Source organism: Giraffa tippelskirchi, chromosome 13, assembly GCF_054371585.1.
Source record: "Giraffa tippelskirchi isolate mGirTip1 chromosome 13, T2T-mGirTip1v1.2.pri, whole genome shotgun sequence".
Taxonomy (NCBI): domain Eukaryota; kingdom Metazoa; phylum Chordata; class Mammalia; order Artiodactyla; family Giraffidae; genus Giraffa; species Giraffa tippelskirchi.
Window position 1 is genome coordinate 117,524,465 of NC_137287.1, and position 13,858 is coordinate 117,538,322.

Below are 13,858 nucleotides of genomic sequence, written 5' to 3' on the forward strand. Positions count from 1 at the left end.
ACATGATGTGCTAAGTTTTATCTGACTCTTTGGGTCAGACACATGGATTGTAGCCTACCAGGTTCCTCTGTCCATGGGATTTTCCAGGCAAGAGTATTGGAGTGGGTTGTCATTTCCTCCTCCAGGGATCTTCCTGACCCAGGGATCCAACCCACATCTCTGACATTGGTTAGGTGGATTCTTCACCACTGAGCTACCTGGGAAGGCCCCCAAATTACATGACAGTGATGACATAAATATCCAGAGGGATGTTAAGTGGAATTACTGTATTCTAAAGGTCTTCATTCTTTGGGAAGTGATAAGGTTCTAATGTCAGACTATCATGAGTTAAGGATATTTGTTCTATTCCCTAATACATGCATTAAAACAATAGTGAAGGCATCAAAATGAATGATCTAATTGAAATTTACCAAATAGAATCACAACAATATTAAAGGAGGCAGGAAAAGAGAGGAAAGAGTGATACACATAGAAAACATAGTAAGAAAGTAGACTTAAATCATATGATTACATTAAATATAAATGAATTAACATTCCCAAAGAGAAGGACCAGTCTTATTCTCATCTGCAGAGAAACACAGATACTTCTCAGCTATGTGAACTGTGTCAAAGTTAGTTAGATGTGCTTTTAAATCACTCAAGGAGCTTGTGGCAATGTCTGATGCCCTGTGCCTGACATCAATATTTAGGGGTGAGATTTGAGAAGCTGCGTTTTTATTAAGCCCTATACTGTCTTTGGGGCTTTCCAGGTGGTGCTAGTGCAAAGAACCTGCATGCCGGTACAGGAAACGTAAGAGATGAGGGTTCGATCCTTGGGTCAGGAAGAGGCCCTGGAGGAGGGCGTGGCAACCCACTCCAGTATTCTTGCCTGGAGAATCCAATGGACAGAGGAGCCTGGTGGGCTACTGTCCACAGGGTCATAAAGGGTCAGACACTAGTGGAGTGACTTAGCATGCCTGCAGACTGTCTCTGAGAGACGATAACCTATTGTGTAGAATGCGGGGATGATGCAGGAATGAGGATAAACTGAAAGCACCTAGTTTAGCTCTTGGAGCATACCCAATAAACATGAGGAAGCATCCACAACGTGACTGTCCCAGTGAGGACTTTTGCCCTCATGCAAACAGCCCAGAGTCAGAGGCCTGCCCTCATTTTAATCATTCCAGTCTCAGCAACTCTGCACAGACCAGTTGCAGGTAGGATCCAAAGCAAGCAAGGGTCCATCCACATACTCGGATATTTACTTTCAGGCCTAGCTCTAGTAAAGAGAGTTACACTGGCTGGCTGCATCTGGTCCAGGACACCGGCTCCCTTGGGCTGTCTGTGCACTGGGCCAAGGCCCTGCTGGACATGGATCACAGATGAGGGAGGCGCTGGGGTTTCAAGGCCAACAGCAGCTGGCCTGTTCACTGACTCCTGGTCTCCCCAAGGGTCCTGGCCCTGGTCAAGCAAAGATGAAATGGGGATTTTTTTCCTGAGGCAGGAAGGGTCCTGCCAGTCCTGTGGTGTGAGGGGCTCTTTCTGTGACAGCCCCTCTGTGTGCTGGCTGTGTCTCTGGAGTCACAAAGAGGGACCTGAAAGGGGTCACCAAGGCCATCCAGGGTGGGGATTGAAGACCTCTCCTGCCTCGGGGACATGCCCATGGCTGTGAGGATCTCCTGACAAGCCCTGTGGGGTTGGAGGGGCAGCTCCAGAGTTCCTGATCAGCACCTTGGCCCAGGGTCCCAGGGCTGACCCCAGGAGGTGGTGGTGGCAGTGAGTCTGGCCACTCTAACATTGCTTATTATACCAAAGAAAATAAAAGAAGAAGAAAGGGTACAGGTAGTAACTTTCCCCTTTTATCTTTTTCCATTTTTACATTGATACTTTTTTTTTTTTTTTTAGCAGTTTTAGCTTTATAAAAAAAATTGAGCAAAAATTATGGAGAGCTCCCAGATACCCCTTTATCTCCTCCTACCTCTGCTTTTCCTTGCTGTTAACCATGACATTAGTGTGGAACGTGTTACAACTGATGAGCCAATATTGGCACGTTATTGTTCACTGAGGTCCATAGCTGACGTTAGGTTCATTCTTTGTGTTGTATATTCTATGGGTTTTCACAATCATAAAATAGCATTATCCACTTGTAGTATCATACAGAATATTATAGTTTCACTGCCCTAAAAATCCACTGAGCTCTGCCTATTCATCACTCCCTGTCCCCAAACCCTGGCAGCCATTGATCTTCAGATCTACATTCTCCACGGCTTTTATCTTTTCCAAGATGTCATATAGTTGGGATCATACAGTATGTAGCCTTTTCAGATTGGCTTCTTTCACTTAGCAATATATTTTTTAATGTTCCTCCATGGCTTTTCATGGTTTGATAATATTCCATTGTCTGACTGTACCACCGTTTTTATCCATTCACTATTAAAGGGTATCTTTGCTTGCTTCCAAGGTTTGGCAGTTATGAACAAATCTTCTGTAAACATTCATGTGCACTTAAGTTTTTCAACTCTTTTTGGGTAAATGCAAGGAGTACAACTGCTGGATCATATGTTAGGAGTATGTTTAGTTTTGTAAGAAACTATACCCAACTGTCTTTCAAAATCTCTTTTGCCTTTTTCAGAACTTTGAAATTAATTTCTGTTATACTTTCTAGACCCCCACAGTGCTTAGAGGGCTTCCCTAGTGACTCAGATGGTAAAGAATCTGCCTGCAATGCGGGAGACCTAGGCTTGATTCCTGGATTGGGAAGATCCCCCGGAGTAAGGAATGGCTACCCAATCCAGTATTCTGGCTCGGAGAATTCCATGGACCGAGGAGCCTGGCAGGCTACGCAGTCCATTGGGTTGCAAACAATCGGATGAGACTGAGCGACTTTCACTTTCACAATTTTAGAGATAGGCAATTAAAACAATTAAAAACAAAAACAAAAAACTGGAAGCACTGGGAACGTCATTGTGAATTCACAAAAAGTCCAGGAGAAAGAGTAAAACTTTAGAAGCCTCCAGAGGGAGGGAGATGATCTCAAGCTCAGGACCAGGGACTCAGAGCACCTTCCTGGAATGAAGCAGTCCCTTTAAGCTTGGGAGATTTACTCCCAACAGGGAGGGTGAATGACAGGCAGTGTGCACGGCAAGGGCAGAATAAAGACCTTTTGGACCTGCAGGGTCACAGACCTCTTCTCTGTGCCCTTTCTCAGGAAGCTATGGGAGGAGGATGTGCTCCACCAGCAGGGGTGGGGCAAGAAAGCGGATGCCACGGGACACCTTGACCAGGATGTGCAAGATCTTTCCCAAGGGAGGGGGCAGTAGTCCCAGGATGAATCCGGAGCCCAGAGGAAAGTCAGGGTCATGGCTCTGAAGCAGGTCTTGAATGCAACCATTCCCAGAGGGATGCAGCCAAGAAAACTATAAACCGCCCCTTGCATGATGGTGTGACCATTCTGAGAGGTGGGCTTAGGCAGGGCAGAGAATTTAGGGATAGATTAGTGATTGGCACATAGAAAGCTGAGGAAGTGGGAGATCAAGGTAATTGCTCATTATAGAGGGAAAAACGAAACAAAAATTTTAAAGAGAAGCAATTAAATTTCTCATCACACAGCTCATCTGGGATTTTTTTTAATGTACTATGAGGTTTATGATATGATTCTACCAGGTTGATGGGGGAGGGTGAAGTGTGAGCAGGGCTGGTCTAAGAATGAAATCCTGAACGTTTTTCTTTTTGCTTTAGGATTATTTTGCCACTTAAAATTTTTTTATTGGAGTATAGTTGCTTTACAGAGTTAATTTCTGCTGTACAGCAAAGTCAGTCAGCTCTATGTAAATATACATCCCACTTCGATCACCACAGAGCACTGAGCAGAGTTCCCTGTGCTATACGGTAGGTTATTGGTTATCTCTTTCATACAGAGTAGTGTGTATATGTCAATCCCAATCCCCCCTTTTCTCCTTCATAATTTTGTTTCCTAGTAGGAAGGAAATGAACCGAGAACAAGTGACAGGGTAAACACTCACAGAAACACTAAAATTGCTGAAAACTGTTGTTACTGGAGGGTAGAAATCAGGTGAGGGGCTGGGCAGGGATCTACAGTTTTTATCAGCCTCTAATCCTCTACCGCTTTGACTAAAAAATATAATTTAAAAAACAGGTATCCTTTAGAGTAGATTTTACATATGTTACCAAACCAAGTTCACTTGTTTCACTTGGTGTGCAGCAAGCCAAAATACTGAGTCACCAAGCTCTGTAGCAAAATAAAATAAAATAAAGTGAGAGGAGGCTCTCGTAAGGCAGCCAAGCAAGGACACCCAGAGAGGCAAAGAGCTGGGGTATTTATGGGATAAGGAATAAAGCAGCAGGGCGGGCTGAGCGCGGGGAACGTGGGGAGAGGTGATTGAAAATAAGAAAAAGGTGCGGTCACCACTGTTCTCTGCAGGTGGGACCAGGCCAGAGGCCTCTGCTCGGTCAAAAGGGCACGGAGCACAGACACTGGCGCTCACCCAGCTGGAAGGCCAGTGGTCCCATCCAGTCTTAACCAGCTCAGCTTGAACTAGACACAGCTGACTCCAAGTTCCTGGAAAACATCTTGAGCAAACACCTTATTTAGGTTACAGGCAGCCTGGAGGACAAGCAAGGTTTAAAACAACCTTGTTTAGTGAAGGCAGGTGTAATAGATTGAACCCTGAGTTTCACATATAAAGAAATGCTTTACCATTTTCCCAATTTCTTTCTCACTCAATGATATGTTTTCGAGATTCAAGTTGGAAGCATTCAGTTTTAAACTTTTGTTCACTGCACAGTATTCCTTTGTAATGTTACTGCCACCTTGTTTGATAATAGGCATTTGGGTTGTCCTCAAGTTTTCCCTCTTACAGACAAGTCTGCTACGAGGAAGATTCCTGTGTGTGTTCTCCAAGGTAGATTCCTAAGACTGTCTTTGTTGGATCAGAGGGATTCACTGCTTAGTTTTTTTGTTTTGTTTTTTTAATATTTATTTATTTGGCTGTGCCAGGTTTTAGTCGTGGCACTTGGGATCTTCAATCTTCATTGTGGCATATGGGATCTAGTTCCCTGACCAGGGATTGAACCTTGCCCTCTGCATTGGGAGCGTGGAGTCTTAGCCACTGGATCTCTAGGGAAGACCATTGCCTCTTAGTTTTAATAGATAATGCCAAGTTGCCAAGCACTAGTTCAAAACAGCCATAGTAACAGCAGGTTTTTAAAAAAATGTATCTGACTCAAGGTTGATTTTCTTTTCTTCCTTATTTTTTTAAACTGAGAATTTTATGGTTGATTGCATCCACCATATGTCTGCTCAACCTCTCTGTACCCTCAATTTCTTTTACAAACATGAAGTGACTGCTCTATTTTCCAGGCCCTGGCTGTGACACCACGTGGTGACAGAGGGTACAGGCCCTGTCTTGAGAACCCGAAGCCGGGAAAGAGATGCATGAAGAGATGATCAAAGTACAGGGCGGAGAGGGCTGTGGGCTCACACGTCTCAGTGACCGGCTGGCCTCCTCCTCAGGACATCTTCATCTTGAACTGTCTCCCTTCCAGAAGCTCCGTCCGGGAGCCTCTCAGCCGCTCGTCTCTCACTGTTCTCTCTTGGTCCCTCCCCAACCCCCATTCTGGCAGCAAAGCCCACAGCCTCCCCCTTCAGACAGATCCAGAATCTGTCTGCTCGTCAGCACCACAGTGGTCCTGGCCATCACTGCCTCCCCTGGGTTCTTGCAGATGCCTCCTCCCTGGCTACCTACAGCCTGCGCCTCATCCAGCCCCACCGCTGAGTCATATGACTCCACTCCTAGCTCAGAGTGGCTAATGGCTTTCCATCTCCTCAGGGTAAAAGGCTATGATATCGCAAGCAGTTATGGACTGAAGGCTTGTGTCCCCCCAAATCCATAAGTTGAACCCCTACCGCTAGCAAATGGTATCTCTGGGAGGCGGTTAGGCTTGGGGAGGTGATGAGAGCAGGGCCCTCGTGAATGGGAGCAGTGTCCTCCTAGAGTCCTGAGTGAGCTTGGGTCCCCCCGGCCCCCCTCCGGGTGAGGATACCGGGAGACGTCGGCAGTCTGACACCCGGAAGAGCGCTCGGGGCAGAACTTGCCCACGCTGCTTCCCTGACCTCGTTCTTCCAGCCGACAGAACTGTGAGAGAGAAGCATCTGTTGTTTATAAGCCATCTGCCCTTGGCACTTCGTCACAGCAGCCCAAGCTGACCACAAGCCAGGGGGCTGCAAGGCCCTGTAGAATATTCTTCCTCTCAAGTTTTCTACCTGTCCTGGAGCTCGCTGCCAGGTCAGTGCTGAAGAGAGACAGAGAGACACTCTGTCAACCAGAACGCGAGAGGAGCTTGTCCCTCAGACACAGGACAGCTGAGGCTCAGGGCAGAGCATTCTGCTCCGCAGCCACCAGGTACGTGCCACCTCCCTCCTATCGTAGTCACGGTCAACGCTGGTATTCTCCAACAGGGAGCATGTGGGACGACCCTGGCTTGTTTGGAGTTTGGTACTGAATTATATGGCAACCCTTTCCAGTAGCCTTGCCTGGAAATTCCCATGGACAGAGGACCCTGTCATCTGCAGTCCATGGGGTCACAGAGAGTCGGACATGAGTGAGCGACTTCCCTTTCCCTATCATACTGTTTTGAGTGGCATCTTTATACCCAGGAAGCAGGTTACAGCAGCTTCTTGTCTCCCCAGGAAGAGGGAGACAAAAGTGAGGGGAGGCTCACTCCCCTTGGTCACCCGATTGGTGAAATGAGGGTGGACCCGACTCCTTTAAAGACAGCCTCAGAGAAGTCAGTCTGGGCTGGGTGGAGCGGTGTGCGGCTGAGAGGGCCTCAACGATGCTCACAGACAGGCAGGTTCGCCTGCTCTAAGGTGCCAGGTCTCGGCCGCCAGGGAGCAGAGACAGGGAGGCTGAGGACCAGGGGGCCTCCCAACAGGCTGTCCGGAGCAGTTTTCTTACTGGGTTTCAAGCTCCAGGCATGGAGACTGCAGACAGAAGACAGAAAGCCAAGCAGAATTTTTCAGCTTCCGGGCTGCACGTTCAAAGGCCTCACATGCTTCCTGCCTTTCCATTTTCTTTCTTTGTTAGGGAATGTTTTGTGTTAAGTAAAGCTGACTTCCAGCAATGTGGATATTTTAGATTTTTTTCAGGTTTTAGTTTTAATTTCACAAGTAATATAAAAACACATTCTTATTGAAATTGAAACAGTTTGGAAGTTTACAGGGTATAAATATTCTCCTTTCCCACAATTCCAGCCCCCCTTCTCATACTAAACACTATGATTATTTCCATATGAATTCTTCTAGACTGATTCCTACGCATGTACCTCTATAAATATGTGCATGCAAATATATATATGTGTGTATGTAAGACATGCATACGTGTAAATGTTACTGTTTACTTACATTTTTCACAAAATAGATGTCTTGGATATAATTCTCTCTAAGTACGTACTGGCCTATCTCATTCTTTTAAATGATGGTATAATCGTATATAGAATGGATAGGCCACATTTGACTTGATTGCATTGTAGTTATGTGGATATTTTCCATTTCTTTGTGTATTGATTCATTCATTTACTTTTGCTGTTATACATAATACTGTAGAGAATATTTATCTTTAGAGAGCATGTATCTTTAAATTTATAATGGTATCTTTGTTAAGGAATAGTTTTAAAACAATGTAGTAAATGGCAAGACAAACTTAACTCTAATGGATTTAAGCAAAAGTAAAGTGTTTTGATTCATGTAACTGAACAACTCAGGTACAGCTCCAGGTACCAATGCATTCAGGGGCTTAAACAATGCTATTGAGATTTCATTTATTTCAGCTCTGTTTGTGAGAGTGTCATTCTTGGGCTCTCTGGGGTGGTAGCTCTGAAATCATCCATGTTTTTAGTACACTTAAAATAATTTGGCTAGACTAATAAAACCCCTGTCTAGAAAGTGGCTTAAATACTAGTTCCCTCCCCTCACCCAACTCCACCCACATACCAAACAAGAAGACTAAAGTTAGTTCCAAGTGACTAACTCAGGATCAAGGTTTCTGGGTGTATTTTTTTGTGATTCTCTCAGTCTTTCTGATACAGTCTCCCAACAGCTGCTGTGTCTCTAAGTACGTTTATTCGAGAGCAGCAGCCAATGAAAGCAGGTAAGGCAATGTGTTGTCGAGGACATCTCTGTTTTTCCAGAAGGGTCAAATCTTTTCCAAGACTCTCTCTACCTCCTTACCCACACCCCACAATAGATGCTCCCTTGGATCACCGGTTAGGACTTGGTCTGTGTACATATGTGTGTACTCAGTCACATCTCACTCTTTGTGACCTCATGGACCATAGCCCACCAGGCTCCTCTGTCCATGGAATTTTCTAGACAAGAACCACTGGAGTGGGTTGTCATTTCCTACTTCAAGGGATCTTCCTGATCTGGGGATCAAATCTGCATCTCTTGCATCTTCTGTGTTGGCAGGCAGTCTTTTTATCACTGCACCACCTGGGGGTCATGCGCCCACAACTTGCTGCAAAGGAGGATGGGAAAGCAAGTAACACATTCTCTGCCTCTAGATTGGGGGCTGGGCTTTGCTGGCTGGAATAAGGAGTCGCGGAGCTACTGGGTGGACTTCCAGCAGTGCCTGCTCTAGAGAACATCTCTCCTGCTCACTCCCCTTCGAGGGACAGAAGTCACTCTACTTGGACCAACTCTTGTCCTGTGCTCATCCTGAACCACTTCTGGGTGTGGAGGATCTGCCATCTGATTGGCCAGGCCAGGTCACATGCTCCACTCAGACACGGTACACACTCTGAATCCCACGGATGGAGAGTGGAACATGATTGTTTATATATAAGGGTACGGTTACTAGAAGATGGGAGTGGGTGTGCTGGAAACTCAAAATGGGAAATTTACACTGAGAAGCTACAAGAGTGAATAGTAAACATTGTATAATGTGTAATAAACATGTATGGTGTCAGTTTTGAGAGTGAATTTCTGGTGAATGCTGGACTTTTGCTAAACTTTCCATCCTCTCATCCTCTCCAGGTGAATGGTGAAAAGGACTTGACAACAAGTTCTTTCCCTTTCCATCTGTGTTTCCCTTGTTCTCAATCCTCCCACCTGTGCCAGTTGCCCCTTTGGAAATGCTTGTCTTTTAGGTGAGAATTCAGGGAACTCTGGCCTAGATTAGAGTCCTTGTTGGCTAAGCTGAATGTCCACTAAAGCCACAGGTGTCTTTAAAGATCTCACTTCCAGCTCATGTCCCCACAGAGCCTCCCTAGAGGTAGGTGTCCTTGTGAAGGTGAGGATATCTCCCCATCTTCTATTAGACATTCTATCTCTGTTGTCCTAAATGGAAGACATCCAATCTTGCCTTTACACTCTCTACATACCTATTAGCGGCTTATGAAGAATCAGAGGGGCACAAAGGCTTGAAATTAGTATGTTCCAGCATGGCTATGTAAGCAATTTGAATGTTCACGGCTTTTAAATGACTTGGCAGTCTGTCTATAACACATCCTGTAGCCTGCAAAGGAGTGACACATGGACTAAGGCCTGCATATATTAGTGATCCATTGACTGTTTCTGGAAGTAGGTAACCTTTGTGACCAAAATGAGAGACCAGCTCAGACCTGACCAATCAAAGCAGCCATAAGAATCCTGCCTGGTCCACAGGCCTGCTCTGTCTCGGGTTCCTGGGGAGAAAACAAAAAGGGAAAGGATTTAGTCACAAACACAGGGAATGTGCAAACATGCTGGACAAAGGATGGGGACTGTTTATTGTGCTGGTGGTTTGTGACCTTCCCTCACCCCCTCCTGGGTTAAATGCAGGGGAGCAAAATGCAAGGTGACATTGGGGCTCTGACACTTGCAAGGTGACTATCCTGCCATTTCCTGTGGCTGCGGATCTAAATGCAAAGGAGGAGGCATGTCTGCTGTCAGGGCAAGTACCAGGTGGGGGTGGGGGAAGCTCGGGCTCATCTCTTCTCAGTAAGGGGGGCTTGTCTCTGTGAGCTCCTTCAGGCCAGGTCTGAGGACTCCCCATCCTGGGCTGACAACTGGGCTGGATTCAGCAAAAATGTCTACAACACATCCTGTGGCCCTCTCTCTCCATGGGGAGAGTGGATGGCAGTTACCTGAAGCTTTTGCATTAAACTGGGAGGGATGGATTAGTAAGTGATATTGTGTATTTAATCTTATGACATTTCAGAACTTTTCAATGACATTTTCTTTAGCAGTTCATTTTCACTACTTTAAAAAGAAAATGATCTTGTAGGAGGCATCCTGTGTTTAAAAATCTAACTTTGAACAACACCCACCCACATCAGAGATGTGGAGAAGGAGGCTTGTTGAAGCCTTGTTTGTTTTACAAAAGGCATCAGGAGATGCATCAGTTACCTATTATTGCTGCAACAAATTACCCCAAACTAAGTGTCTTAAATACAAATTCATTCTCTTACAATTGTGGAGATCAGAAGTCTAAAATCTAAAACGGGTTGGCTTGATGGGAGAATCTATTTCTTTGCCTTTTCTGGCTTCCAGAAACCACCTGCTTTCCTTGGTTCACAGCCCACCCCCCCATCTTCACACCTGGAAGTGTAGCCTCTTCTAACCTCTATCGACCTCTGTGGTCACATCACCTGTTTTATGACCCTGACCCTCCTTCCTCCCACTTACAAGGATCCTTGAGATTATATTGAGCCCATATAATAATATCTGAATTATCCAGGTTAATCTTCCTGTCTCAGAAACCTTGACAAAGACATCTGCAAAGACCCTTTTTCCAGGTAAGTTTCATTCCTAAGTGCCAGGGATTAGGGAGTGAACAGCTCTGGGGGCCTAGTCAGTTGACCGCAGAGGAATTTGCATCTGTCAGCACAGATAAGATGCTGCTGCAGAAACAAGCAAATCCAGCTATCACCAGAGCACAAGAAGGAGCCACCCTCACCCATGTCCCTGAGCGGGGGTGATATAGAGCAGACCCCCAGCCTGCCTGAGAGGGACATGCAGTGTAAGAGAGTCAACTTTCACCATTTAAGCCCCTGGGGTTTGGACAGACTTGGAGAGTATTATGCTAAATGAAATAAGTCAGACTGAAAAGACAAATACTGTATGATATCACTTAGATGTGGAAACTAAAAAATAAAAGGAATTAGTGACTATAACAACAAAAAAAAGCAGCAGACTCAAAGATAAAGAGAACCAACTAGTGGTCACCAGCGGGGTGAGGGAAGTGGGGAGGGTCAAGATAGCATAGGGGTTTCAGAGGTCCAAACTGCTATAGAAAATAAATAAGCTACAAGAATATAGTGTACAACACAAAGAATAGTCAATATTTTATACTAACTCTAAATGGGATATAAACTTTAAAAATTGTGAATCACTATGTTATATACCTGAAACTTAGCATTGTATGTCAACTATGCCTCAGTGAACAAAAAAACACAGTGTAACAGCAGACAATACTCAGAGGAATAGTCCCTAAGTCATTATTTTTTTAAAAAATGTTTAAAATTTTGCAATATGAACAGATAAAAATAAACTCAGCAATGTGTTAAAGAGTTAAACAAAAACAGGCTGATTAAGAGATGCTGAAAGACCACTGCTATATTTAAAATGCATAACCAACAAGGACCTACCGTATAGTGCAGGGAACTCTGCTCAATGTTTTGTGGAAGCCTGGATGGGAGGGGAGTTTGGGAGAGATTGTATACGTGTACATACATGTAAGGCTGAGTTGCTTTGCTGTCCACCTGAAACTATCACAACATTGTTAATCAGCTATACTCCAATATAAAATAAAAAGTTAAAAATAAATGAATAAAAAAGAGTTTCCTCCAAAAAACCCCAAATTGATATTTATTGCCAAACTGCCTTCAGAAATATTGTACAAATTAACATGCCTATTAGCAGCGGCTAAGAGTTCCTTCACCACAGAAAACACTGGTGTTACCTTTCTTTCAATATTTGCCAACTGAATTACCAAAATTTTCTTACTACTATTTTAATTTGCATTTCTTGGTTTAATTTTAGCATTTTTATGTTTACTGGCCTTTTGATTTATAAGAGTTGGATATGTGATAAGTGTATTCTTTATTAAAAACCATTTATTCTGCAAATATTTTTCTCTTTTTTGTCATTTGCTATTTACCTTTATAAAATTTTTGAAGTATGATTTAAACTTTATAGTTCATAATAATAATAATACTAAAAGAAATACTGAAAGTGTCAAACTCTGTTAAGCTCTGGTATCCTTACAAGAGCCTTTTAAGAAAAGCTTACTGTTAAGAGTTTCTATAATTTCATAACTTTGGAGAAACAACTAATAGAAATGGTGTCTTCCTTTTTCAAAAGAAATAAGTGCCTTGTCCCCTGGCCCCACCCCCTTCCTCTCCAGCATTTGGGATCTTGGGAAAAGTGCACATCTTAGGACCTGCAGAGAATTCCTTCTCCACCGTCACACATAGTCTGTGTCTTGTGACCTGGTCCCTGACTCAGGCTGGGACAATGACCCCTCGCTGTGGCCGTCCTTCAGCAGTGGAGGCTGTGCTTTGGCTGAGCTGGGCCCATAGTGTTTACATCCGGCCTGCCTCTGGGTGGGCCTGTCCGGGGTAACCAGGTCTTCCTAGCTTCTCTGAGCTGCTGGGGCAACAACCTTTCTGGCCCTGTATTCAAGGCTCAGGGAATGGCCATAATTCACATCTCAGGACCTCAGCCACTGATGATAAGAGTTATGATGAGACTAATTCCCATAGAAGCAGACAGGCCTATGGGACGTAGCTAGTGGTGGAGCTCACAGCTCTCATCAATGCTGTTCTGCTTTTACAATGTGGGGAGAGGTCAGAGGTTACACAGCTGGAGAGAGGGCAGCTTGACTGAGCTTGACCGACACAGCCATGACTTTTCCCAAACCTGAGTCCTCTCCACTCCCACCCATGCTGTTCTTTCGCTCTGAAATTAATAAGTAAATAATGGCATCAGGCCGAGCTGGTTGGAAGCCCTCTGCTCTATTTTCCAGCATCTGTTTCATAAACCGTTGGACGTCCACATTTAGTTTTCCTTATTGCTCTTAACCTCGCCTTCCAATTATGCAAAATGTTCCATCAGAGCAGCCCTTATTACAGAGCCCGACTTTGGCTGACAAGGTGCTGTGGATCTTGGCCTTGACTGACAAAGGCAGTGACTTCTCACATCGGTCTCATTTTCTCCAAACTGTAAACGACCCCACAGCCAGACAGGCATCTGGGGGACCTCGGAGCTCCGGTGACTGCTGGTCAGGCAAAGAAACGCTTATTTTAAAAAAAAAAAGTCAAGGCTGAGGAAAGTGTACTTAACTTGGTTTCTTCCAAAAAACATAAAGATTGGGAGGTACTTAAAAAGAAAAATAAAAGGTTTCATAGAACTCTGTGGTTTTGACTTTTTCTTTTTTATGGGCATTTTTAAAGTTCATGCAGCCTATTTCACTTGGCATTCGGGGCTTCCATGACTACTCTGTTTTTCCCAATGAAATCCTGGATCCCTCATTCATTCATTCATTCAAGAAGTTACTGAGTGTCAGTGATGTGTCAGGCACTGTTCTGGGCGTGAGGTATGAAGCAGGGGCTCAATGAGGCTCCTGACACTATGGGCCCCACCTCCAGTCAGGGATGATTGAGAACTAGATAAAATGTGTCTGGGATGAACCAGGAGGTGACAAGTGCTAAGAAGAAAAATGAGGCAAGGGTGGTGGGGCTGAGGAGCAAGGGGGCTCCTCAGAGGACACTGACAGGAAGCAGTGACCTGAGATCCATGACGGAGGGACACAGGCTAATATCTGGGGGGAGAGTGTGTTCTAGGCAGAGGGCACAGCAAGTGCAAAGGCCCTGAGGCAGG

General features: G+C 44.8%; 1 long non-coding RNA gene across 2 annotated transcripts; it reads left to right on the top strand.

The window, feature by feature from the left end:
- The first annotated feature begins 1,641 nt into the window (after nucleotides 1–1,641).
- On the top strand, nucleotides 1,642–8,963 carry LOC145531466 (uncharacterized). 2 transcript variants are annotated; one of them, XR_014072465.1, is made up of 4 exons: nucleotides 1,642–1,821; nucleotides 5,360–5,829; nucleotides 6,126–6,401; nucleotides 8,465–8,963. It is a non-coding gene; the product is annotated as an uncharacterized LOC145531466 (long non-coding RNA). The 2 variants fall into 2 exon arrangements; XR_014072464.1 differs by having other exon boundaries at nucleotides 8,560–8,963.
- Nucleotides 8,964–13,858: the final 4,895 nt, after the last annotated feature.